The sequence below is a fragment of the Pleurodeles waltl genome, chromosome 12 (assembly GCF_031143425.1).
Source record: "Pleurodeles waltl isolate 20211129_DDA chromosome 12, aPleWal1.hap1.20221129, whole genome shotgun sequence".
NCBI classification, from domain to species: domain Eukaryota; kingdom Metazoa; phylum Chordata; class Amphibia; order Caudata; family Salamandridae; genus Pleurodeles; species Pleurodeles waltl.
The window spans coordinates 371,602,303-371,627,401 of record NC_090451.1 but is presented as its reverse complement, the minus strand read 5'-3'; the positions used below and the strand labels follow the sequence as shown (position 1 = coordinate 371,627,401).

The 25,099-nt window shown below is 45.1% G+C and overlaps 1 long non-coding RNA gene across 1 annotated transcript in view; it reads left to right on the top strand.

The window, feature by feature from the left end:
• LOC138266975 (uncharacterized) overlaps positions 1 to 11,196 on the top strand; it is a 37,093-nt gene extending 25,897 nt beyond the window's left edge. Inside the window, exons 2-3 of the long non-coding RNA XR_011199764.1 lie at positions 9,609 to 9,668; positions 10,857 to 11,196. This is a non-coding gene — a long non-coding RNA (uncharacterized lncRNA). The remainder of the gene's footprint in view (positions 1 to 9,608; positions 9,669 to 10,856) is intronic.
• The last annotated feature ends 13,903 nt before the right edge of the window (positions 11,197 to 25,099 follow it).

Below are 25,099 nucleotides of genomic sequence, written 5' to 3'. Positions count from 1 at the left end.
AATAATTTCTAATTAGTATATCTGCGTTATCAGTTTCATATATGTCTTAGCAGGAAAACCTCAACGTTGTCATTTTGCTGAGGAAAGTTACAAGCCCCATTGGCTAACACAGGGTTACCCCCTAGCATCCCAGCCTGGCTAACTTCTGAATGTGGATACCTAATTGGGTACTATAAGGTATCAAATTAATTGTGGCATTAAATGTGACTTGATGGCCACATCTACATTTCTGTCACTTTGAAAGTTAAGCAACTTTTAGAAAGTTACTACTTTGTACACTGGCTAGTCCAGTGGCCTCACAAAGGGTCTGTCACAATGACAGCTTTTTGACTCCCTGGAAGACATGTGAACAACTCCCAGGCTCAGGAACATAGGCAATCACCAGAGAGTGAGTTGTGGTCTCCTCCCCCAAGGTGGCCTTTCATAGTTTTAACCCACAATGCGAGCTTCAAAGGGTTAACAGCCTTTGAACGGGAACTGTTGATAACACTCCAGAGCAGGCTGCCTTTTGTTCTTCTAGACAAGTTGGAGACAGAGACAGAGAGAGAAACTCAGTGTCAGACTGGTTTTCCTGTGGACGTGTAGCCCTTAGGTAGCGACACCTCTGGGTTGGCTACCAATCTCTGGGTGACAAAGGAAGGGTCGTGTCAGCTTGAAAGGGGCAAGAATGTTGAACTCTGGGATAGCCAGATGACACAGAAAGCAGGAAGTACATCACCAAAGAGGAGGGGCTGTAATGCTACTTGTATTTAACTAACGACTCCATCTTGACTAATTACTCCATTTTGTGCTAAGCTTCAAATACCTTCACATCGGTGATGCAGGTATTTTCCCACACAGGTTGTTTTCTATGCAGAATGTGCATATGCTCTTCTTCCTAGCACAAGGTTACACCGTGTTGAACAAAATAGGGGGATGTGGAAGGTACATGATAAGAGAAAGCTTCAGCCTGTGAATGTTTCCATCAAGGAAAAGTACAGCTTCTCTGTCTTGGGAATGCGCATTGGGGCAGGGCCCATTCCTTTGCGTGTTTTCGACACAGATCGAGCACAGCCAGCACTTGAATTTGATAACTTACGAGAAGGAAGGGGGAGGTTGCCAGTACCTTTCTCTTGGGTTTGTTTAAGGTAGATAAGTTGGGGAGGCTTGGCAATAAGTTTGAAGGAGTTCTCCTTAACGTGGACGCACAGTTCAGGTTAAAGTTCTCAGGTTGGAAGAATCTCCTAGTGCCTCAGCAGTCCAGGGCTCCTCGTCAGCCGTCCAGGGCTCCTCGGCTTCATGTTGGCAAGGATGAAGAAGTCAACCCCATTGGTGATGCATTTTTATTCTTAATTATCTAGTTCGCTGTGCACATACTTTTGTGTGTATATATATATATATATATATATATATATATATATATATATATATATATATATATATATATATATAATAATACATAGATATATGTATATATATACATATTGATGCATATATATATATATCTATGTATAGATATGTATATATACATACATATACATATATATTTACATATATACACGTATCTATATATATGTATATATATATATATATATATATATATATTCACTGTGTACACATTCATTGTCATTGCAATTTTATGCCTGACATTATTTAACTCTGTGATTATTTTGGTATCTGCACATGTTTTACTACATTCTAGTTAAATGCTCATGTTCATATTTTTGTGTGCTTTCATATGAGATCCTGAAAATGCCTTAATAAATTCATTACTCAGATGAAGGCCCATATTTATACTCTGTTTGTGCCGGATTTGCGTCATTTTTTTATGCAAATGTGGCGTACAGCTAACACCATATTTCTACTTTGACGCTAGACCCATCTAACGTCCAAATATCCCAGTGTGCGACATTTTCTGGATGCGTGAAACCACCTTGCGTTAATGAGATGCAAGGTAGGCGTTCCCGTCCAAAAAATGACTTAAATACCTGTGCGCCATATTTATCCAACCACGCAAAAATGGCGCACGGCTTGGAGGCGGAGCCGGAAAATGGTGCAAATCCTGATTTGAGCCAAAGTTTAACGCCTGGGTCAGGGCAGGCGGTAAAATGGGGCAAACACACTAGTACTTAAGGAAAACCCACAGAAGCAACATCAGAACTCAAAAAGGAAGACATGGAGGTGCTATCCATCCAGCATGCACAAAGACGCAGAGCACAGGAGCAACAAAGGCAACGCCGAAGACAGGAGAGGATATTCAGGACCAAGACAACCCTTCAGGGCTTCAGGGAACATTACATTATCCAGAGGTACAGACTAAACTGGCAAGCCATACAGCAGCTGCTGCGCCACATTGAGCCAGAGTTGGCTCCCAACTTGCATACACCGCACATCATTCCACCGGAGACCAAGCTGCTAGCTGTCCTGCACATGTTGGCAAGTGGCTCTTTTCAAACCAATGGTGCCCTGGTTGCCGGGTTTTCACAGCCCTCATTCTCTGCCTTCCTTCCCAAAGTACTGGATGCCATCATCTCTCTCACACCCCTCCACATCAGCTTCCCCAACACACAGCAGAAGCAGCAGGAAACCAAACAGGGCTTCAATCAAATCAATGGCTTCACGCATGTGCATGGTGCCATTGACTGCACACATGTACGGATTGTGCCACCTGCTGCAATGGAGCATCTATACCGCAACAGGAAGCACACACCCTACATCAATGTGCATGCCATTGTAGATCACCGTGGGTTGATCACCAACATTGTGGCAAAGTATCCTGGGAGTGTATATGATTCATTCATCTTCGGCCACAGTACCATCAATCAACACAGGATGGACGATATGGCAATGGCCTACTTGTTGGTAAGTACAGAAACCTAGTAATATACACACAGCACAGCAACCCTGCAGGACACACAACACATACACCACTACATTGACACGTGGCCGAGAAGACACTGATGTAGTGACACTGGTAGTCATGTTTGATATCCTGAGCCAAAGGGATACACACCTATGGACAAATGACAGATGCAAATAACAACAGATGCCACTCCAGGGCCACACAGGACCAATTTAAAACAACACAGTGACAATGACAGGGCCTTAACTGGCAGTACAACTTGGAAGATGAATCTTCCAATATCACATCAATAACACTCAATCACACACCCTTCCAAGCAATACGCACTGTGTAAGGGGAGTATAATGTGTTTCGCTGCAGGTCAAACACCATGAGACACATAGCATGATGATGCTGACTCTAATGAAGATGACATGGAATCATTGAGTATCAACATATCACATCACTCCTGGGGTGACATTGCCCGCTAGTAATAAGGAAGTGGACTGTGCTATGAAAACATGTGGATGTGACACTAATGCAAAGTGCATACTGCTACACATATGGATTGAGACAATTACACATATACATAACAGATGTACAGGCACATGGACCTTGTGACACTAAAACCTTCACCGTCACAACCAAGTTAGCCAACTTACCTAGAGCAGGTTCAGTAGTGTAGGTACATGTTTGCACATGAGCCAACTCAGTGAGGGCACAAACATAGGTTTGCATAGAACTTATCACACATGGGATAATTGTGCATTGTCAATTGTGAACACTTCAGTGCTGCCAACTTATGGAGATGTGTTGTACATTGTCACCTAGCCAAATCATAGGGCCTCGCTGTTGCATTTCACATGCAATTACATATGTCTAATTGGATGGGATGTTCAGCCCATATAGTGCAACCATGTTACCACCATAGTGGAATCGATTGTGTGTGTGGAAGTATCATGTCACCTCCAGTGAAGGCACATGGACACTTCTTTCACATGACATAATGCATGGGAGATACACAATGAACTGGAATTCTAGAAATATACAGCTGATATCAGGTCAATCAGCCAAACCCTAGTTTTGATAGTTAAACAACCCAATACAGAAAGAACACCTTAAAAGCCTAGGATCCCACACAATGCCACAAACACAGATGAGTCACAGACGACACAAGATAACAACTGCCATGCAAAGTGATAATCAAGGTGCAACCAACAACCAACTATTTACCCTCATTTTCTCTTTCAGCTGATCAGGGTTACGGGATCCAGCCATGGATCATGACCCCATTTGCCAACCCAAGCACAGCAGCAGAGCATGCCTATATTGAGGCACATCGTAGGACATGCACCATAGTTGAGAGGACTTTTGGCATCCTAAAGTCCAGATTCATGTGCCTCTACATCACCGGAGGCAGCCTCCTATTTGCACCTGAAATGGTCTGCAAGATGATTTTGACCTGTGCCATCCTGCACAACATTTGTGTAAGGAGGAACATTTCCCTCTACGAACCAGACCCACAAATGCCTGAAGAGGAGGAAGAGGAGGATGCTGTCCGTGAAAATGAGGGTGAACATCCAAACACTGCTGCAGGATTGTGTCACAGACAACACATCGAACAAAACTTCTTCTAACTATAGTCACCATCTCCACTTTGTTATCATATGTCATTAAACACCTACCTTCATCACTCAATCATGCTCTGGGTAATATTGTATGCATCACATGATCCCTAGGAATCATAATCAGAGTTTAGATTCATGGATCATTGCAGAAATACAGATTAGGATACTGGAAAATCCACATCACATTTGATGGGTATGAATGTACAGCCAACATCACACACAGTGTAAATGACATAGATCCTGTATATTTCACATGTGAAGGGCAATATCAGAGGACCACAGCCATGAGACACATCCATGTTGCCAACATGGTCCATTGCAGCACATGACACACAACTAAGACACCATCAATCATAATGAAAAAAGTGTCTCATGCATAAGGCAGTGGATGTGTTATTGCATTGGTAACAGAAATGTATGACCAAACCCTTGACAGCAGTAAGTGTGACATCAGCTATCTCTGCAAGGAGCATGTGTGACAAGAAGTCCATCTAAGCTGAAAATGGATAGCACGACTGCCCCAAGTATGACAAGCATTGCTCACAAAACATGCCCTGCGCAGTCCATCCCAGGTAATAAGTCCTGCCACTGCCATGTTTTAAGTCTCTCCCCACCCTTCTCTAGAGGGCCCTGTAAATGGACTATCTGTATCCTGAGATTACTCAGCTACACACACACAGACTCCCATTCTGACTCCTGTGTGCTTCCCACTTCAGGATGGCATGCCAAAGTCATGGTGCATCAGTCTGCATGGACTTCAGGTCAAATAATGCACTGTCTGGTAGTCGGTAAGACCTGTATTCGCTGTCCATTGCTTCCCATGTGAAAGGTCCACTTGGCCCTTTGAACTTGAGTCTCAACTCCATGACTTGTGAGAGACTGAAGCTGCACACACCTGCGAGCACAACCATGCAGACCAGCCATTTGAACCTGTCCTGCCCTTGCTGCCACCTGGAACTGTTTAGAAGCTGCCAGTTTCAGAATTTCCTTTTTGTGGCTTGGCACACAAATCACTTGTGTGCCAGAGCCCTTGGGGGATTGTGTAACGTTGCAGACCACAGCACAAACTGTTTTTAGTTCCCACAGTGTTGTTCCTGCTTGTCCCAGTCTGAGTCTGCTCACTGTGTATTTGCCTTGTTCATGTTTGTTCCTGACAGAGCCAGCATCCTGGTAGGCAGACTCGTTCCAGGCTTTGCATTCAACATAGAGGTTCCCTGTGGCTACATTTGTCTCATAGCTTCTTTCCATGCCCTCTCTTGCCTCATGGATTATTGTGTGTGGTAGGTCTTCAATTAATCCTCAAATAGATAGTATATTTTATTCATGTTACTCATCGTAATCAGTTTTGAGACGTGTATTCAAATGGCCTAATCCAGCCCCCATCCCTTGTCTGGTGCTGCCTGCAATTATGTTTGCCAAACAGTGACAGTGTGCTATGGCTGTATGCATGGATTCCGTATGGTGTCTCCAGCACAACAAACAAGGCTTGCCAATGTGTATGTGAGGACAAAACATGTTTGTGCCCTGACGGTCCACACACTGAATCACTTCTGCCGCCACCTTTTGATGGTGCTTGCGTGGTGACTAGCTGACAGATTAATTAGCACAGAGGCACCGATGTTCCCTGTTGCAGTGGGAATTTTCAAGACCACCCTGTGTACACATGATGTGATGAAAGCTGCCTGTTACCTATTACTAATTACTTACATATTACACAGTCAAACTGTGGTGTACCAAAATATTTTTGGATTGGATTTGGGACTCTGTGTCACAAACAATGTACATACCTAGCATGTTCAAATGCCTGACTCATGGGTAGTATACACACAAGTGACCATGAAGTGGTATCCAACATATCATTACATGTGATGGGTTACATATCTGACATTGCCATTATCGACCGTCCTCTATCTATCCTGTGTATAGTTTGTCATGGGAGATGTTTTGTCCCCAAAGTCAGGGAAGTTCACACAGCATAAGACGCAACAGATTTAACAAACACATATCATGACTGATGTACCTCAATGAATGGCATCTGATGGTTATCCACAATTATAACACATTAATACAAGCACATTATGCAAAACACTTCTTGTGACTTTAACACAGAGGCACAACAACAATTGAAATAGGCAATTCTCAGACATAAAGACACAGGCCATGAGTGAATTTTTTAAGTTGCGTAGCCTTGCTATCCTCTATTGATACAAAACCTGCTCAAACTAGGAAATACCAATTTTATTTCAAAAGTTTGTGTTGCTGTTGCGTCAGTTAAGAGTGCTAATCCGGCACAACAACCTGAATAGTATGGTCCACAGTAGTGTGGTCTGCCACATGTGCCCAAACACTAGAACACACACAGCAGGTCATAACATCCTCTCTTTGCATAGTGATAGACTTCATGTATGTTAAGAAAGAAAAGATGACACAAACACAGTTATAGACAGTTATTTTGATGCAAATGTGTCAAACAAGATGCATATGCATCAAAATATGACGCATGTGCGATAATAAATGGCGCTCACACCCATTATACATCGATTGGTCCCTAGCGCTAATTCCAACACTGTACCCCATGAAATCGGTTATCCATTAAAAAAATATTGATCCTTGAATGCGGGGGGAATTTTTAAGCATACGCATCAAAAAATATTGATGCAAAGTCCGTAAGCGTCATTAAATTTCATGCATCAGAATAAAAACGCACTGCATTTGAGACAGGAAGTGATGTAATAGGATATCCTGTTTACAGAAATGGTACAGTGGGTGTACTTTCACTTTCACTTTGCAGTCTGTGATTCTTCTAGACTGTGTGGCTGTGTATAGAGTTGTGTCTGTCAATATTGTGCTTTTGTCTCCTGTGTGTCATTTCCATTGTCATCTGTTGTTTTTGTAAGTGTCTGTGTAAACCAGTATAAGTGTGTTTTTGTCATTTTTCGAGAGTTAGATTTGTCTTTGTACTGTTGGGAGTGTGTTAGTGGGTATTGTTTGTTGGGGTATTGTTGGGCTGTTTGTGGGTTCTTTAAGTTTCCTTTCCATACCTCCTTTCCCTGTATTTCCCTCTTTATCCTTTCCTATCCCTGTTATTTCTGATATGTTGGGAAGGCCACATCTGGGGAGAACGGGTGAGGAGGAGCTGGGGGCTTTTATTTGGCTGGTGTGCTACTTCCTCCCCCTGATGTTGGAGGTTGGTGGCAGGGTGATACAGGGGTATCACACCAAGGCTAGGAGGCTCAGGTGGTCAAAGGTGCTGTTCCTCTTAAAAAAGACTGTTCAACATCCAGCGCAACAACCACTAACTGAAACATCGTAGGGCCGACCTGGTGGCCAGAGACCTGCTGGGCCACCTGGGTGTGGTGATTGGTGGCCCTGTTGGCGAGTACAAATTAGACTAATGTGCAGAGTTAAATGTTCTGTAGTGAAAGTTGCAGATTTTGTGACATGCTGCATGCAATGTTTGTGGACATGTGGAATGCAAGTTGAACACACTGTGGCCCTGATGAATACTATTTTTGCTATGCATTACTGTCATTTGTTGACGCAAAAGCTGAACAAACTTACATAAGACAACTTTATCTTGTTAATAAGTGCTGCTTTTAAGTCAATAGATGATGGTAATTCTGCACAAACAAAAGTATTATTTATGGCCTGTGAGTGTACCAGGAAAGAGATGTATTTCACATGCTAATGCATGTAACCGTATTCGTTCCCAAATCTTTTAATACATGTATGCACAGTATCCATGACCCTACGTACAAATATCTTCCTAACCTCTGTTAGTGTCTTAGGCTAATATTTCGACTTGGTTTGTGCAGCATTTAAATTAATTATGGATGCCAATGTATTGCACACATGATAATATCTATTTGTTTGCGCTACTTTCCATAGCTGTAGCGTAAACAAGTGAAGCAAATGCGCCACATAAAAAAAAAAACAATAACATCTGGCCCTAAGTTCATTGTTTCTGTGTGTTTACGTCTGGACAGATAATCTTTCACATAGCCAAACATATTTGTGCCAGGATTCTACCAGATTGCAGTAGCAGTACACAGGTTCCTCTTGTGGCTTTTAGGAGTAGGTGTAGAATTCCTATCATTGAGTAGCATGGCCCAACAACGATTTTGCCTTGGGAACAATTGCTGGTACAGATCTGGTGCACTTGCCATCTGTGTCACTTTATAGCCAAACAATTTTCTAAAGTCAATGGGTCGTCATGGGATCCCTGAACTTTGTGAATGCATGGTCAGAAAATCTGTATTTGCATGATGTTGTGCAAGGGACCACTGACTGCTTCCATCATACATTTAAAGTCACAAAATAGTTTGCTACTTTACGTTTGGTACGCCCCTGCTGATCTAGTGCAGCATATGCACAATAGTTACCTTCTCAGTATGAAGGCTATCACAGACATGGTTGTATGCTAAGATCAGCAGGCCAGCATTCCTGTGAGTGCCACCATTCCCAAGGTGCTTACAAATAGAGACCTACATCATAAAGATTGCAGACGTAGGACATTTGCTAAACCATGTTTCAATTAGGGGACAGAGTCAGTCCGCTTGTATAACCACAGATCACCCAACTTGGCAAATGTAAGCTAATGAATGTGGCAAACTGTGATATACAATACCTGATATAGGTACACAGGGCCCAGAATAAAACATTTCAGGTGCAATGACTACACCTGTGCTCATGCACCTACATACAACACAGGCACACATATAATGGACCATTGAAAGCACAATAATTCCAGAACTAAACTCAACCCACATGAGCATCACACAGTAACTCATTGTGCCTTTGATGCACAAGCCACAATACCTGAGTCACTGGTACTACAGTGCACAAAGAATGTGGCTTTGCATGTCTCTCATAATAAAAAATGATGAAATGGAGTACCCTCTAGAATGAATTCTGCACTAAATTGAGTAATCATGTTTGGCACCACATCATTGTTAGGGCCAGTGCATGTGTGCATATGTGTGTCTAACACTCACTGGAGTGACAGTGTCAATGCATGTTTGCAGTAATATGTCTGTTGGGGTGTCTACATGCCTGATGTGCTGATCTATCATATTAAATGTCACATGCAGTAATTTGTTTATCCAGGTTTTGTACAGGGAGCAGACATTGAGCACATTTCACCCTTCCATGTTTTACAGGTGGACCAGCCCCCTACACAATTGGTGAAGTGGCTCGATTTGCGGACCCAGATGTATCCAGTAAGTGTTGATATGTTTGCCCTGTGTTGTGTTTGTAGCTGTTGTGTGATTGACTTCTGTGTGTTGGACTCACACAGTATGATGTGCTGGCACATGATCTGATATGTGACTTGACTGGAGGTTGACATTTGGTTCCATGTTTGAGCTGTACATTCTGTGGTAGAGAGTCTTTTATCGGGAGTTGAGTGCTGCGCTATAGGCATGGGCAGATGAACAGGGTGATTTTTTGCTACATGTATGCCAATGATTAATTTGGAGGTGGCCAATTTCATGATTTAGTCAGCAAGGCATACCCTGATTCACACAGACCAGTGATTCTGAAGTATTAACACAAACTTGAGCATCCCTGTTAACTAATGAACATGTAGGACTGTATGTTTGACTTCCTAGCAGCATCTAGCTCCACATGTTGTGCTCCGTTTATGTGGCACTTGAGTGAAATGTCATAGGTGTGCATGCAGCTCAAGCCCACATGGGTGCTTGCATCTATGCTTGTTTTTGGAAAGGTATCAGTGAGATCTAATGATGTTGACAGTTGTCCGCAGTTAGAAACTTAAATGTGGATGTGATTGTCCAATGTTTGAGTCAATCCTAGTCGGCAGCCCTCCTTACCTATGGTGGACTGACTAAACCCATGGACAGCTGTCCAAAGCTTCCTGGCTGTCCTTGATGTTTGAAAGGATGTGTTGCATGTCCATCTCTCCTCCGAGGCACAGGGTTAGGGATAGGAGATATGTGTACCTAGGTGTGAGGATACAAGTGTAGAAGACAGACATGTAATTCAAACATTCATTTGTTCCAACCTAGGATGCCCCCTCATGATTAGCAACTAAATACCATACAGGCAATTCCATTTACAAATCACAGGTATTGTGGGCCTTGATTGGCTTCCAGAAGATAGTCATTAGTTGGCCTGACACATGTGGAGTACTTGCAGCATTTGTTATGTGATTAATAGCAGTACAATGATGCACAGATCATTTAAGTAGGTACACACCTTTTTGTGCATTGCTGTGCTGTCAGATAGTAGATGTGTAGGCTGCGTAGGCCTGTCATTCCTCAGAAACATTCTATGATCTGTACGGTGATTTGGACTGTTTCAGCTATTTTTGAGGAAGTGTTACAATATCATCTGTGGATGTATCACATAATGATGTCACTAATGTTTGGCTTTCTCTATTTTTAAAGCTGCCAACATGAATGCCTATGAGATCAGGGAATTCCTGAGGTGGGCAATGCATACTAGATGTGGAGTCTGGGTTCCACAATATGGCACACCAGTATCGCCATGAGAGAGCCACAGGGGTCTGGAGGGCACTTGCCCAAGGGGGGCCAGCCTTGCCCACAACAGCCACCACAACATCCACCACCACTACTACAGCTCAGACCACAGTCACCCAAAGGATGACAGCCACTGTTGCAGGTCCCTCAATCTCATCTGCTCCAGGCCCACATGCAGCAGCTCTTGCACCTCCCCCTCCAAGCACAGCACTGGCACCAGCAATAGGATCAATAAGTGGAACACAGACAACCCCAGCTGCTGTGATAGACAATGTTGAATTTCAGAACATGAGACGTGACATGCAACGGATGTTGCGCAGGATGGACAGGCTGCAGCAGGAGGTGCCCCACAATAGCAGGAGACTGCAGGGTATTAAGAAGAACCTGCAGAGGGCAAATTTGTGACTTTTGGATCCTCACCCATGGTTCCCTCCCCTCCCTCCTCTTTCCTCATTCTTATCTTTAGTGGGTTTAGGGGGCTTAGTGTGAGGTTAGAGTAGGATGTTAGTTTGGTTAGTATAAGTGGGTTGAGGGGTGGGGGGATTATATTATTTAAAAAAATTGTGGGTAGGTGGGTGGGGGATGATGTTGGGATTTATGTAAAATAAAAAAATAATTGTTGTAAAAAAAAATATTAATCAAAAGAATATATATATATATATATTTGTTTAGGATAAGTTAGCATGTGTTTAGGTTAGTATATATTGTCCTACATGTGTCCCATCATATAAGGGTGGTGGGGGGTTGATGTTTAGAGTGTTTAGTTAAATGTGATAGGTAAGTTTAGGTTAGGGCAGTTAGGACCAGTTGTGGGTAATGTGTAGTTAGGATAGGTTAGGTTAGTTTATGTGTTTCCCCTAGTTTAAATATTGTTTATTACTGTGAAATAAAGTTTTAGGTTTTCCTTTACAGTATGTGTCATATGCTTGGGGATCAGGGCCTTGGCATGGGTAAACAGTGTCAATTTAGTATTTGCATTTTTGTTCCATCCTGCATCAGAATTCCATCATTGACATGGTTATTACCAATTCCTAATGTACTGTCACACTGGCAGCTACACCAAAGCTACTTCTCTATGCATCTGCCATCCATTGCACCCACCACTCAAGATTACTATGGTTCCCAATGTGTTGTGAAGTTCGGATGTGTTTTTAAATCTGTCATCGTTTGAGTCCTGATTTGGAATCTTGGGCACTGTGGTACGTCTGCTTGTAGCCTGATGTTCATGTGAACCCTGATAAGCTGAGTGATGTTATAATCTTATGTAGTATTGTATACATAAATCACATCTATCATTTCTTACATTATACTCCCAGGTTACATATTTGTCCTTACACTTGTACACATCAATTCCTGCTGTTTGGTGTGTATGTGTGATGAAAGTTTATAGTCAGATGTCACATACATAAAGATTGTCTTGAAGGGAATGTTATCCACATTGGGTTTCAGCTTATACATGCCTTAAAGCTGACTTTTTCTGTCCTACAAAGCATTATACTGTTTGTTTTCGTTTCACTTCAGAAATAAGCCTCAGGAAGCGCAGACAGTGATACAATCCAAACCCCAGTGCATAGTTATCAGCCCACAATCTTTCAACGCTGTTGTATTGACATTCTATAGCCAATGACATGTAACTTACATCACTAATCTCCTACACAGTTGATGTGTCACATTAAACAGAGACAAAGTGGTTGTGTAAGTGCTATTTATATTAAAGTGCTGTAGTGCAATAATTACATAGTCCAGGATTGTGAGTCCATTAGTGTGACACCTTCTATTGTGATGCCACACAAGTGCAATGGGACATGTCATTGGACATGCTGGGGTGACGTGTCATACAGTGCAGAGGAACATGAATTGCCAATGAGGTAGTGAGAGACAATCACAGAGCATAGTGTCAAGGTAAACAGTGTGCTGGAGAACAGTGCATGTGACCAACTGTAGCAAGACTGGCATGTTAACAAGCACAGGACCTAGGAAATCAGTGCCCATGTGGCATGGACTTGTGCTACCGGGTACTCCTATGAGTGAAGGTGATCTGTTCCACGTCTTCATCTTCTGATGTGTTTGTTGTCTCCTCTGCCCTGGGTGGTGGTGGGTTTGAGGGGGCAACACACACTTCAGTTTCTGAAAAAGTGGAGTCAGAATTCCCGGTAGCTGCCAACTGTGGGGCTATTAAGGGCATTACTGTAGCAAGGTGGAGCTGCTGGTTCTTGAGTATAACAGCTACATCACCGTGGTGGGCAGCCAGGTTGGCCCTGAGGGGGTCATAATTGCATTTGTGCACGCAGTGAAAGGTTTGGGATGCCAGCTGTTGTGGCAACTCCCTTACTACTGTGGTGAATTCTCTTATACATTGTTGTAGTCCTTGCAGGATGGACGGTAGCGCTTGCCTGGCTACTGCCTGTTCTGCAGATGACATCATGCACATGCGCATCACCTGAAAGGCTGGCTGCCATATTTTGCATCCCCACCCACACCTCCTTGGCCAGCTCCCGCTGTACTCCCACTACTTTCTTCTCAAAGGTGGTACCAGTGTCCTCAGAGTCCTCAGCTGGGTTGGAGCTGGCAGGTCGTACTATTGGGGTGGTGGGTGGATCCTCTGTGATGGCTGCTACTTCTGTGCTCCTCCTTGGAACTGAAGGCGGGGTCTGGAGGGATCCAAGGACATCTTGCATGGTCTGCTGGCTAATGTTTGTCAGCTCGTCATCCATGTCATCAGGGAAGTCCAGGACAGTCAAATCCCCAGGAGAGCCATTGTCCTCTGCAATGAGATATTGTACAATTAGGGGGTCATTCTGACCCCGGCGGTCATGGACCACCGGGGCCAGGGTTGGTGGGAGCACCGCCAACAGGCTGGCGGTGCCCCGCAGGGCATTCTGACCGCAGCGGTTTGGCCGCGGTCAGATGCGGAAAACCGGCGGTCTCCCGCTGGTTTTCCGCTGCCCAAATGAATCCTCCATGGCGGCGCAGCTCGCTGCGCCGCCATGGAGGATTCTGACACCCCATACCGCCATCCTGTTCCTGGCGGTTCGCCCGCCAGGAACAGGATGGCGGTATGGGGTGTCGTGGGGCCCCTGGGGGCCCCTGCAGTGCCCATGCCAATGGCATGGGCACTGCAGGGGCCCCTGTGAGAGGGCCCCACTTTGTATTTCAGTGTCTGCTTTGCAGACTCTGAAATACGCGACGGGTGCCACTGCACCTGTCGCACCTTCCCACTCCGCCGGCTCAATTCTGAGCCGGCGTCCTCGTGGGAAGGGTGTTTTGCACTGGGCTGGCGGGCGGCCTTTTGGCGGTCGCCCGCCAGCCCAGTGCAAAACCCAAAATACCCTCAGCGGTCTTTCGACTGCGGAGCGGTATTTTGGAGGGGGAAGTCTGACGGGCGGCCTCTGCCACCCGCCAGATTCAGAATCACCCCCTTAGTGTGTCTGTGTTGTGGCATTTGTAATGTGACGTTACTGACTTCCTATTAGTGGAATATTGTAATCTTGGTTCCTGTTCATTGATCCTGTCATTAAGATTAGCATTGTCCCAGGCCTATGCCATACCTGCATGTCACATGTAGTGTGGGCAGTTTGGGGACTTGTCTGAGTCACATCCTCTAGGTGTAGGTTCTATCCAAATTGTATGTTGCCACCTTATTGTCCTACTCAACCCTCCGTGTACTTCCATTAGTATGGTGTGGCCTAGCACTGGCTGTGGGTGTTCTGATGGCACTTGCACCACAATTAACAATCTGGAACTGACCAAATCTCAGATATTTCATATCCACCTATATGTTGCTGGGACCTAGCATATAGTATGTATAGCATTGGCATGGCACGATACAGGTGTCAGCATTGGTAGTGTGTAACGATGATGTTGGGGAATGTGTGCTACATTAGATTGCAGTGATGGTCCTGGCAGTATCCCATTTCCTCTTATGACTGTGTGGGTGTGTTTAACTAGCTAGACACATATGTCCTCCCCTTCATTGCTGTTGTCTTAGCAGTATGACAGTTGGGATGTTGCAATGTGGCATTGCAGTTATTGTAACACAGGCACAGCGTAGACCCTGAAATGTGCAGCATCGGTATGACATTACGGCTGTGTACTTCATAATGTAAGTAACAATACCTGATGTTTATTGCACCTATAGACATGAGCATTTGACAGGATTTGCACTTTGTTAGGAATTACAGGGGATTGATAACCTTATCATCCTGAACCTTCTAGTTTGGGTGTGTTTGATCAATGGGCACGTAACTGCCATTAGCTACTTGACCTGCACACACAGCACAGGTGGTAGTGGCAACTGTTGTCAATTGAAAATACCACTTGCGGATATGGCCTGAGACTGGTAATTTATCCCTAGTTCATGTAGCGACAATACTAGCTGTTGTGTGGCAGCAGGCCAGTTTTACATTGTACCCTACACTCCTGGACTGCCTTTGCCTTTCCAACAGCCATGGCATGGCAAAGTACCCCCATGAAAAGGTTGTTGGTGTAGTGTTGTGCTGTGCACCTGGTTTTCCCTGCACAGCCCATGCACCCGTGCTGTGCACTACCTGATTATCATGGCTGACATGCATTGTGTAGTAGGTATGTCCCCCCCGCTTACAGTTAACATTTAGGCATTTTTGTCCCCCATGCAACTTACCCTGCATCTGTGTGGTTTTCTGGTAGTCTGCACTGTCCTGTCCTTGAATCCCTGTGACGATCTCCTCTGGGATGACGGCTGCCACCATCTCCTCCATCTGGTCTAGGGCCTCCTGTGGTGCTGGACTCCCACCTCCAGTCTGCAGTGCTGCCTTCCTGTTCCTTGCCATTTTTTCCTTGGTCCTGCACTTGCAGTCATGCCAGCGTTTCTTGCACTCAGTGACTGTTCTCCTTACTTCTGCCACACTCTTTATCTTGTCGACAATTTGTTGCCAAATTGCCTCTCTCCTCCCTTTTGGCAAATTTGAGGTGACAAAAAGTTGATGCTGGTGTTTCTTCACCTCTTTAACCAGTATTTCATGCTCCTCTGCACTGAACTGACACTTTCTTTTCTTCTTCTCCCTCTCCTGAGTCTTGTCTGGGTGCTCCTGGCTGGTTCCTGGTCAGTTGGAGTCTTCCTGGGGTCTCTCATGGCTTCTGGGATCCATTTTGGGGCTCCTTAGCACATTTTGCTGTCTTTGTGCCGCTTTTTGATGCTATTGTGGGGAAAAAAGTTGCGTATCCGGTTTGCTATGTTATAAACCGGATTAAATTCATTTTCGTCGTGTTAAAGTTGTTTTTCTTTATGACATGGCGCAATGGGTTGAGTAAAAAAATTTACTCTAACCCGTGGTTTGCGCCACAGAGCATCAGAGTATAAATTTGATGCCCGGGTTGAGCAAAGAAATGGCGTTAGCTGGCGTTAAACTTTTTTACGCAAAACTGCATTGGCTCAGTTTTGCGTCAAAAGTATAAATATAGCCCTAAGAGTGCTACATTCTTTGGCTTTGTTACCTCTTAGTTTGAACTTAAGCAAAACAGGGGCCTACTTGCCCATTGGCTAGTGACCACTTTGTCCCCTCTGGGCTCTTTCCAGGGATACATAAGGCACCCCTGACACCCTTCCCCTCAATACACCACAGATTTGGAGAGAGAACCAAAGATGGACAATCCTGCTGGTATTGAATGTGCACAAAGAGAGTCTGCACTAGCAGAAGGAGTGCACCTGCTGCACTTTAGGCTAGTAAAGTTTGGTTCATGTATATGACTCCTGGCTGTTAATGTTGACTTCCTCTCCCAGATCAAAGCAGTGACTCCAAGGGTCAATGGCTGGCTCCCTGGAACACCACCAGGTACATTGAAGTTGCTGGAGGAGCCGCCCAAACTGCCAAGTCGGTTGCCACCAAAGATGTTTTGCTCCTACTAGATGTGGACACTTCAGGAGACTAATTTTTAGATAGCCAAAGGTTGCATCAATGTCTGCTGAACTGGTGTGTGTAGTCTTTCCTCACTAGCCCCCACCAAAGTTTTGCAGCCTGACTGCTGTGTCATGAGAACTGAGCATCTTAAAGAGGACTTCGTGGGACCCCAGGTTCAGGGGCCAAAGTTGCTCCAAATAACCCATGTACCAAAGGATCACCTGGAATTTACCCCTGTTGACCACACAACAGAAGGAGCATTGTTTGAAATGACCCTTTCTGCAGGGTTATCACCAAACCTTTTGCCTTCCTCCTCCAATTTGTCTGACCTTTTTTTGTTGGCTTCAGGACTCTGCACACTTTACCACTGCTGTACAGTGGAAAGTGCATATGCTCCCTCCCCTAAACAAAGTATGATTGGCTTGCACCTGTTTAGCATATTTAATTTACACGTAAGTCACTTGTAAAGTTGTATACCATATACCCAGGGCCTGTACATTAAATGTTACTAGTGGGCCTGCAGCACTGATTGCACCACCCACAGAAGTAGCCTTTCAAACCTGTCTCAGGCCTGCTGCTGCAGTGGCTGCATGGGCAGCTACTGCCACATTGACTAGGCATTTCAAACTACTAGCAAAGACCTAAACTCTCCTTTAATTGCACCTAAGTCACCCTGAAGTAGACCCTAGGTAGCCCTATTGGCTGGGTGCTGTCTAAGTAAAAAGTAAGATATAAACCTTTATGTTTTACATGCCCTTGTATTGACATACAGCCTATTTTGCTTTTCACTACTTTGAGGGCTGGCCATCTCATTGGTTAGCATTGGGAATTCCCATATATGACTTAAATGGTAATTTCCCATCTGAAAAGAGTAGTGTTGCCAAGTTTGCTATGTTAGGAATGGTAGTGAGAAATCCTGGATACTGGCGTAGTTGGATTTTACATTACTATTTTAGAAATGCCACCTTTAGAAAGTGAGCATTTCTCAGTGCTTATATCTCTATGGGTTTTGCAGCCTGACTCCAATCCGTGTCTAGGGAAGAGTGACAGCTACACTTTGTGCGTACTTTCCAGACAGCCACATCACAGAAGGGGCTGGGTGTGACAGGAGATACATCTGCATCCATCTGCATACTGATAGTCTTCTTGGGCTGGGAGAGGAAGAGGTTGTTCACACCTTACATATCAGTATATTGTGTCCTGCCCTCACACAAAGGGCTGATTTTCCTCCTACTGATATCTGGAGCCACAGCTGGGTTAAAAGGGATTTGTGTCACACTTTCAAGGGTTCCTTTGAAGTCACCCCTTACATCAAATACATTTTTGAGTATAAGTACAGGGGCTCCAACCCGATTTTTTCAGATCACTGTTTCAACTTGAACCAAATCTCTGTCAGAAAGACTGCTGCACTGCCCAAGGAACTCATCTGGACTGCTCTTCTACTGTTGACAGCCCTACCTGCTACTTGCTGGGTGGCCTAAAGAACTCACTGGATTGCTTTTCTGTTGTTGACATGTGTCCAGCAGCTCCCTGATTTTGTTCTGCCAAGGCTCGGTGGTGCTGCCAGGAGAGATTGCCATTAGGACTACTAGTTTTGTTGTGCTGGTCTCACTGCCTATTGCTGCCTGGATCTCCCCCAATTACTTTCCCAGGAGCCCATCACAGCATGAGCACTGGTTGTGCTTCCGACTTCTACAACCTGCACATGGAGAGTGCTTCATTTGCCACTTCCCAGCCACCTGCGCAAAGAGAGCACTTCATTTTGCTACTTCTGTACACTGCTCAAGGTGAACGCTTTGTAGTTTCACCTCATGTTATCACTAGCGCATAGTGAGAGATTTCATTCCCCCCAACATACAGTGAATACTTTAACTGAGTTTAAACAGCATGTGTTGAGCGCTGTCATGGGTGCAACGACGCACATGTTAAGTGGCTGTGTTCTTCTCCACCCAGTGCTGCCCTCCACAAGGAAGCACCATGGCACAGAGAAAAGCTATGCGTTAGGACCACATTGCTGGCAATCCACAGCACCTAACCTTGCTGTCTCTGCACTGCACATGAATGTCCGGCACGTTGCTAAACCAATGAAAAATTCCTTGGGCCCACACCGGCTATTCCTTGGGACATCAGAAGCCCCTGTGAGGAGGGACCATAGTGAGGAAGCTTGCTACCTCCCATCATCTTCTGGCAAGAGAGACTCCTGCTGCCAAGAAAGGTATTGCCCTGCAGCTGCAACACGCTCGCGTGCAGTCGTCTTTGGTTTATTCAGAGAGGGTTCCCTCTGAAATCTGCAGCACTGGTGTTCTTCATGCAGGGGCCCTTCTGAGTCTCTGTGAGTCCCGGGGGCAGGCACACAGTTCTCCCACACTGCCTTTGTGAGCAGCACTGTTTTATTTGCTTCCCTGCATCCATGGCTTACTACAACAGGCTGGATCCTCAACAGAGGACCCATTCATCACCAGGCAATTACTTTGCACCATACAGGAAATTGCCCTGACTGTTGTATCACTCCCAGTAGGTGTGCTGGTGATCCTGTGCCCTACAATTGGGACCAAGTATTTCCACAATTACCATAACCAAGCTAATAGTAGTGTAGAGTTCCCGGTGCCTATGTGGGCTCATTGCTGTTGATATGCTGATGGGGACACATGGTAGGTTTTGTACTCACAGTTACACCTGGTAACTCATATGCTTGTTTCTACTATAACTGCTGCATTGTATGCCCTGATGTTATGATGTATGTTGCTTGGATACCTGCTTTGTCAGGATAATGAGTAGTACCTTATTATTTACATACTAATCACAGTACTAATGATTTATGTCATGTTTGGTCTGAGATCCTTATTTACAACATAAATATTAGACCTGGCATCTTTTGGCATGGTTTCCCCTGACTTTTTGCTTTCTGACCTCCTGTTTTGACTGTGTACTGAAATTCATTTTTGCTGACTTTAGTACTCTGTGCACTTTACCCCTACTATCCAGTGCTAAGGTGTATGTGCTCTGTGTCTAAAACATGTTAACACTGGTTTATCCATTACTGGCATATTTTATTTAGTAGTAAGTCCCCAGTAATGTGCACTGTGGGTGCCCAGGGTCTGTAAGTTAAATGATACTAGTGGGCCGGCAGAACTGGTTATGCCACCCACTACGGTAGCCTTTCAAACATGTTTCAAGGCTGCCATTGCAGAGTCTGTGCGTGCGGTTTAAACTGCTATTTCGACCTGGCAAGTGTACCCACTTGCCAGGCCCAAATTGTCCTTTTTATGAGTGAACGCAAAGCGCTCTGCCTATTCTGTAATCTCTCTTTGGGCTTCAAGCCACGCCCATGTCACGTCAGTCACTTACATTGGTTTGTGGGCTTGCCTTTTAAAATCCGCTTGCTTTCATTTGGGAAAGGCATGCATATGTCATGCCTTTTCCGGTGTTTATCCCACCTACACAGCATCGGTAAACTACTAAAAACATACAAAGCTGGTGTCCGAACTACTTTATCTGTTTATTTTCCACACAGTGCGATCGTGCTGCATTTTACATAGTGCGATCGAGCTGCTTTTTTTTCTGAACAAAGCTAATAGCTCTAACTCGAGCAAATGCGAGACCCGTTGCATTGAAAATGCTTGCTGTTACATGTAAGTCACACCTAAGGTAGGCCCTGGTAAGCCCCAAGAGCAGGGTGCAGCAATTTTAAATTGTTGGATATGTACTTTTAAGTTTAACATACCCAGGTAGTGAAAAACTCTTAAATTTGTTTTTAACTATTGCAAGGAATATCTCTCCATTGGCTAATTGTTAGAAATGGGAGTCTAGTTGGCAGTGGCTTGCATCCTGTCCAAGTGGTGACCCTTCCTTCTAGTTAGGATGAGGCAGTTACACACCTAAATTAACCCCTGCTCACCCCCTTGGCAGCTTGACACAAACAGATAGGCTTATCTCAGAGACAATGTATGAAGCGTTTTTACATAACACAGTAATTCAGTGAGAACACTACAAAATGATACCACATCAGTTTTAGAAAAGTAGCCAATATTTATCTGTGTAAAACAAGATAAAAATGAGGACAATCCAACATACAGCAATAAAGGTACAAATTTTGCATGAGTGAGCTTAAAATATAGTTCCTTGAAGTCTCTAGCTCCGTTTGGGGCTATCAAGACATCGTGAACAATAAATCCAACAGTTCAGACTGGCGGTGAGGTTGTGGGCCAGCTACAGTGTTAGGGAGACCTGCAAACAGTACCTTGGAAATTCAGAGCATGGTGGCCCTTGCGGTGAGAGCTGAAGTTGCGGCATCATCAGCGTTGGCAGGCCTTAGTTCCAGGGGATGGTGCAGGATCATTGGTCTGCAATGCGAAGTTGGACAATGTGACGTGCGGTGCCCACCAATCACGGTGCAAACAGCGGTTCGGTGGTGGCATCATCAGTGAGACCAGGGCTGCAGTATGAAGTGGGCGGTCCGACATTCACAGGTTATGGTGTAGGCAGCTGCATCTTATTTACAGAAGCAATGTAGTCGGTAAACCCAAGGTTGCGATGCTAAGCGGTCCGCTTCCTCATTTGGTGCTCATAGGTCATGGTGCAAACAGCCACATTGGTTGACAAGGCTGGAGGTCTAAGACATGTTCCCTCCAGCGGAGAGTAGGGAGAAAAGCTCAAACCTTCTGGGAGTTCTCTTCACTAATGGGGAAGAACATGGACAGACCATCAGTTCTGGTGTGTTCTGTGCCAGGGCGGTGTTCAACCAAAAAGTCCATCCCCTGCAGGGAAATGGACCACCTCAACAGTTGTGAGTACTCACCCCTTATCTTCATTAACCATCTGAGGGGCCTTTGGTCTGTCTGAATCTGGAAGTGAGTCCCATACAAGTAGGATCTTAGCTTCTTCAGTGTCCAGACCAAAGCAAAGGCCTTCTTGATATTGTGCTCCACCTCTGTTCCCTGGGGAATAGCCTCCTACTAATGAAGGCTACAGGCTGGCCTAGGCCCTCTTTATTCAGCTGTGCTAGAGATGCCCACACACCATGCTCTGAAGCACCAGTCTGCACAACAAATTCCTTGGAGAAGTCAGGTGCCTTCAGCACTTAGCACTTAGCTGCCTTCAGGGCATCAAAAACAGTGTGATAACTCTCATTGCTAGGTTGGTGACATTGCTCTTGCATTCCTTCACCTTAAAGACCCTGTCCAGTTGTCCTGTAGAGTTCAGGGCTCCACTGGGGATATGACCCACACTTTCAGGCTAGGCTCAAGCTCAGCCAGAGTGGTATGCTGTTTGTACTAGCATTTAATATATTCCAGGTTTATCTGAGTTAGTTTCCTGAAGCGGACAGCCTGGTTTCTGAAGGCCAACATGTAACTAAATACATCTCGGGTAACTTCCAAGGGGCTTTCTGTCAGCCATCTTTCTCCAAACCTAAAGGTCCTCTCACGGGGTGCCCATATAACAGCTCAAGGGAGCTAAAGTCAACCCCTTTCTGTGGTACTTCCTTGTAAGCAAAGAGAAGGAATGTCAAGAAGATGTCCCACTTATGCCTCATGGAGTCTCACAAACCCCCATCATGCCTTTCAAGGTTTGGTTGAATCTCTCATCCAACCCATTACCCTGGGGGTGGTAAAGAGTGGTGAACTTGTAGTTCATCCCACACTCTTTCCACATGGCCTTTATAAACACGGACAAAAAGTCGGAACCCCAGTCAAATACCACCTCACTGGGGAAACCTACTCTGGTAAAGATCCTTATCAGTGCCCTGGCCACAATGGGTGCCATAACTATTCTCAGAGGGATAGCCTTCAGGTACTGTATGATGTGGTCCACCAAGAACAGGATGAACCTGTTTCCTAGGGCTATCTTAGAGTCCGGAGGACCTACTATGTCAATGACCACCTGTAGGAAGCTGGCTCTAAATATACTATATCAAAATGAGATATAGGGTCTGATTACAACTTTGACGGAGGGGGTTAATCCATCCCAAAATGTGACGGCTATCCCACCCACCGTATTACGAGTTCCATAGGATATAATGGACTCGTAATACAGCAGGCGGGATATCCGTCACATTTGGGACGGATTAACCCCCTCTGCCAAAGTTGTAATCAGGCCCATTGTGTGCACAGTGTCCAGGGGTTCCCTAGAGGCTTAACAGAGGCTAAAGTAAATAATACCAATACTCTCTTTTGTGGTAGTGTGGTCGAGCAGTTAGGCTTATCAGAGGGTAGTGCAAAGCATTTGTTGTACACACAAACCTCCCTCAGCCCTACTCTTTTCAACATCTACATGACCCCACTGGTCACCATCGTCAGGAGCTACAGAATCAATATCATCTCCTATGCCAACGACATACAACTCATCTTCTCCCTATCCAACGAACCCAACACAGTCAGACACAAATTCCACAAAGGCATGGGAGCAGTAGCCAACTGGATGAAAAACAGCTGCCTCCAACTCAATGCAAACAAGACAGAAGTGCTCATCGTGGGCCCACAACCTGACGCATGGAACGACTCATGATGGCCACCCACCCTCGGAAACCTGCCCACCCCCACAAACCAAGTCCGAAACCTCAGGATCATCCTGGATGCCAAACTCAACATGGACCACCAAATCAGCTCAGTCACATCCACCTGCTTCCACACACTCTGCGTCCTATGCAACACCTTCAAATGGATCCCCCAGGAACACAGAAAGACCGTCACACATGCCTTATCAGGAGTGAGATCATACCTCAGGAGAAGGGCCTCCTTCATGTCAGAATAGGTGAGGTTGTACCCCTTACCCAAAGCTAACAATGTGTCCCTCCCTCCTTTGCAAAACGGTTCTACAGTCCTGATTCCCAATTCTTCTCAGGGACCCCATTCATGTGGATAGATGCCTCATATCCCTGAAACCACATCTGGATATCATCAACTTTCTTGTACTCCCTTTGTACATTCTTGGGAATGTATACTTTTCTATTGGAGTCCACCAAGATATTGCTGCCACCATCTGTGCTGGATCTACTCCTCTGATCCAGCTCCTTTACTGTGGGCTCATGGTCTAAAAGTATCCTACTTTTCTCCATGTCTAGCTTCTCTCTTTGGAACGCCATTTTTAATCTCTCTAGCTCTATTGGATGCCTCCTAGTTTCCTGTCTGTCCTCCAGCTCTTCTGGGGTCAGATCCTTTGAAGCACTACAGCTGCCCGACCCAGGGGGTGCCTCCACCCCCAGCAACTCCTGCACCCTCAGCACATCTTCCTTTCCATTTGGTTCCACAGCCTCTCCAATTGGATTCTCAGATTGCCCACTGGAATTTCTGGCTGCTACCCAGGCCTTCACTGCCTTTTGTAGCTCCTTCTTTTTGGTGAGGCCTCTAACTTGGATTTTGAGAATTTAGCAAACTGACTTCAGTTCCTTTATCGTGTAGGTTTCCAACCTATCCTCCTCAAAAACCAATTACAGTGATGTAACAGATGAAGTTCTTGAGTGAGACATGATATAGTAGGAAGTTAAATTTGAACTCAAGACAAAAAAGAACAAAGGAAATACATGTATGTGGTAGGTAATGGTCTGTGGTATGGTAATAGTGTACACCAATCACTGTGGATTAAGTACAAATGCAAGTCCTGTCCTCACCACTGACAACCAATGTTAGGAATGAGTCTCTAGTTGGCAGTGGCTTGCACTCTGTCCAAGTAGGGGCCCTCCTTCTAGTCAGGATAAGGGAGTTACACACCTAAAATAACCCCTTCTCATCTCCTTGGTAGCTTGGCACAAGCAGACAGGCTTATCTCAGAGGCAATATGTGAAGCATTTGTACATAGCACACAGTAATACAGTAAGAACACAACAAACTGACACCATACCAGTTTTATTAAAATAGCCAATTGTTACCTGTGTAGAAAATAGCATTGTGAACAACAAATCTAACATGTGAGCCCGGCTGCGAGGTCACAGGCCTGCTATGATGTCGGGTAGACCTGCAAACAGTACTTTTGAAATGCAGAGCATCACTGTCTTTGAGATGAGAGCTTAACTTGCAGCTTCACCAGTATTCGCATGCGTTGGTTCTGGAGGTCGGTGCAGGAGTCGTTGGGCCCTTCAAGTCACACACATTGCATATCGAATTCTGAGAGGGTGAAGTCAGGAGCCCTGGCATCAGGGCTGCGATGCAAAATTGGAAGATGTGACTCACGGACCCCACCGGTCACGGTGCAGGCAGCGGCTCAGTGATGGTGTCTGGGTTTGTCGGTGAGACCAGGGCTGCAGTGTGAAGTGGGCGGTGTAATGTGTGGCATCTAAAG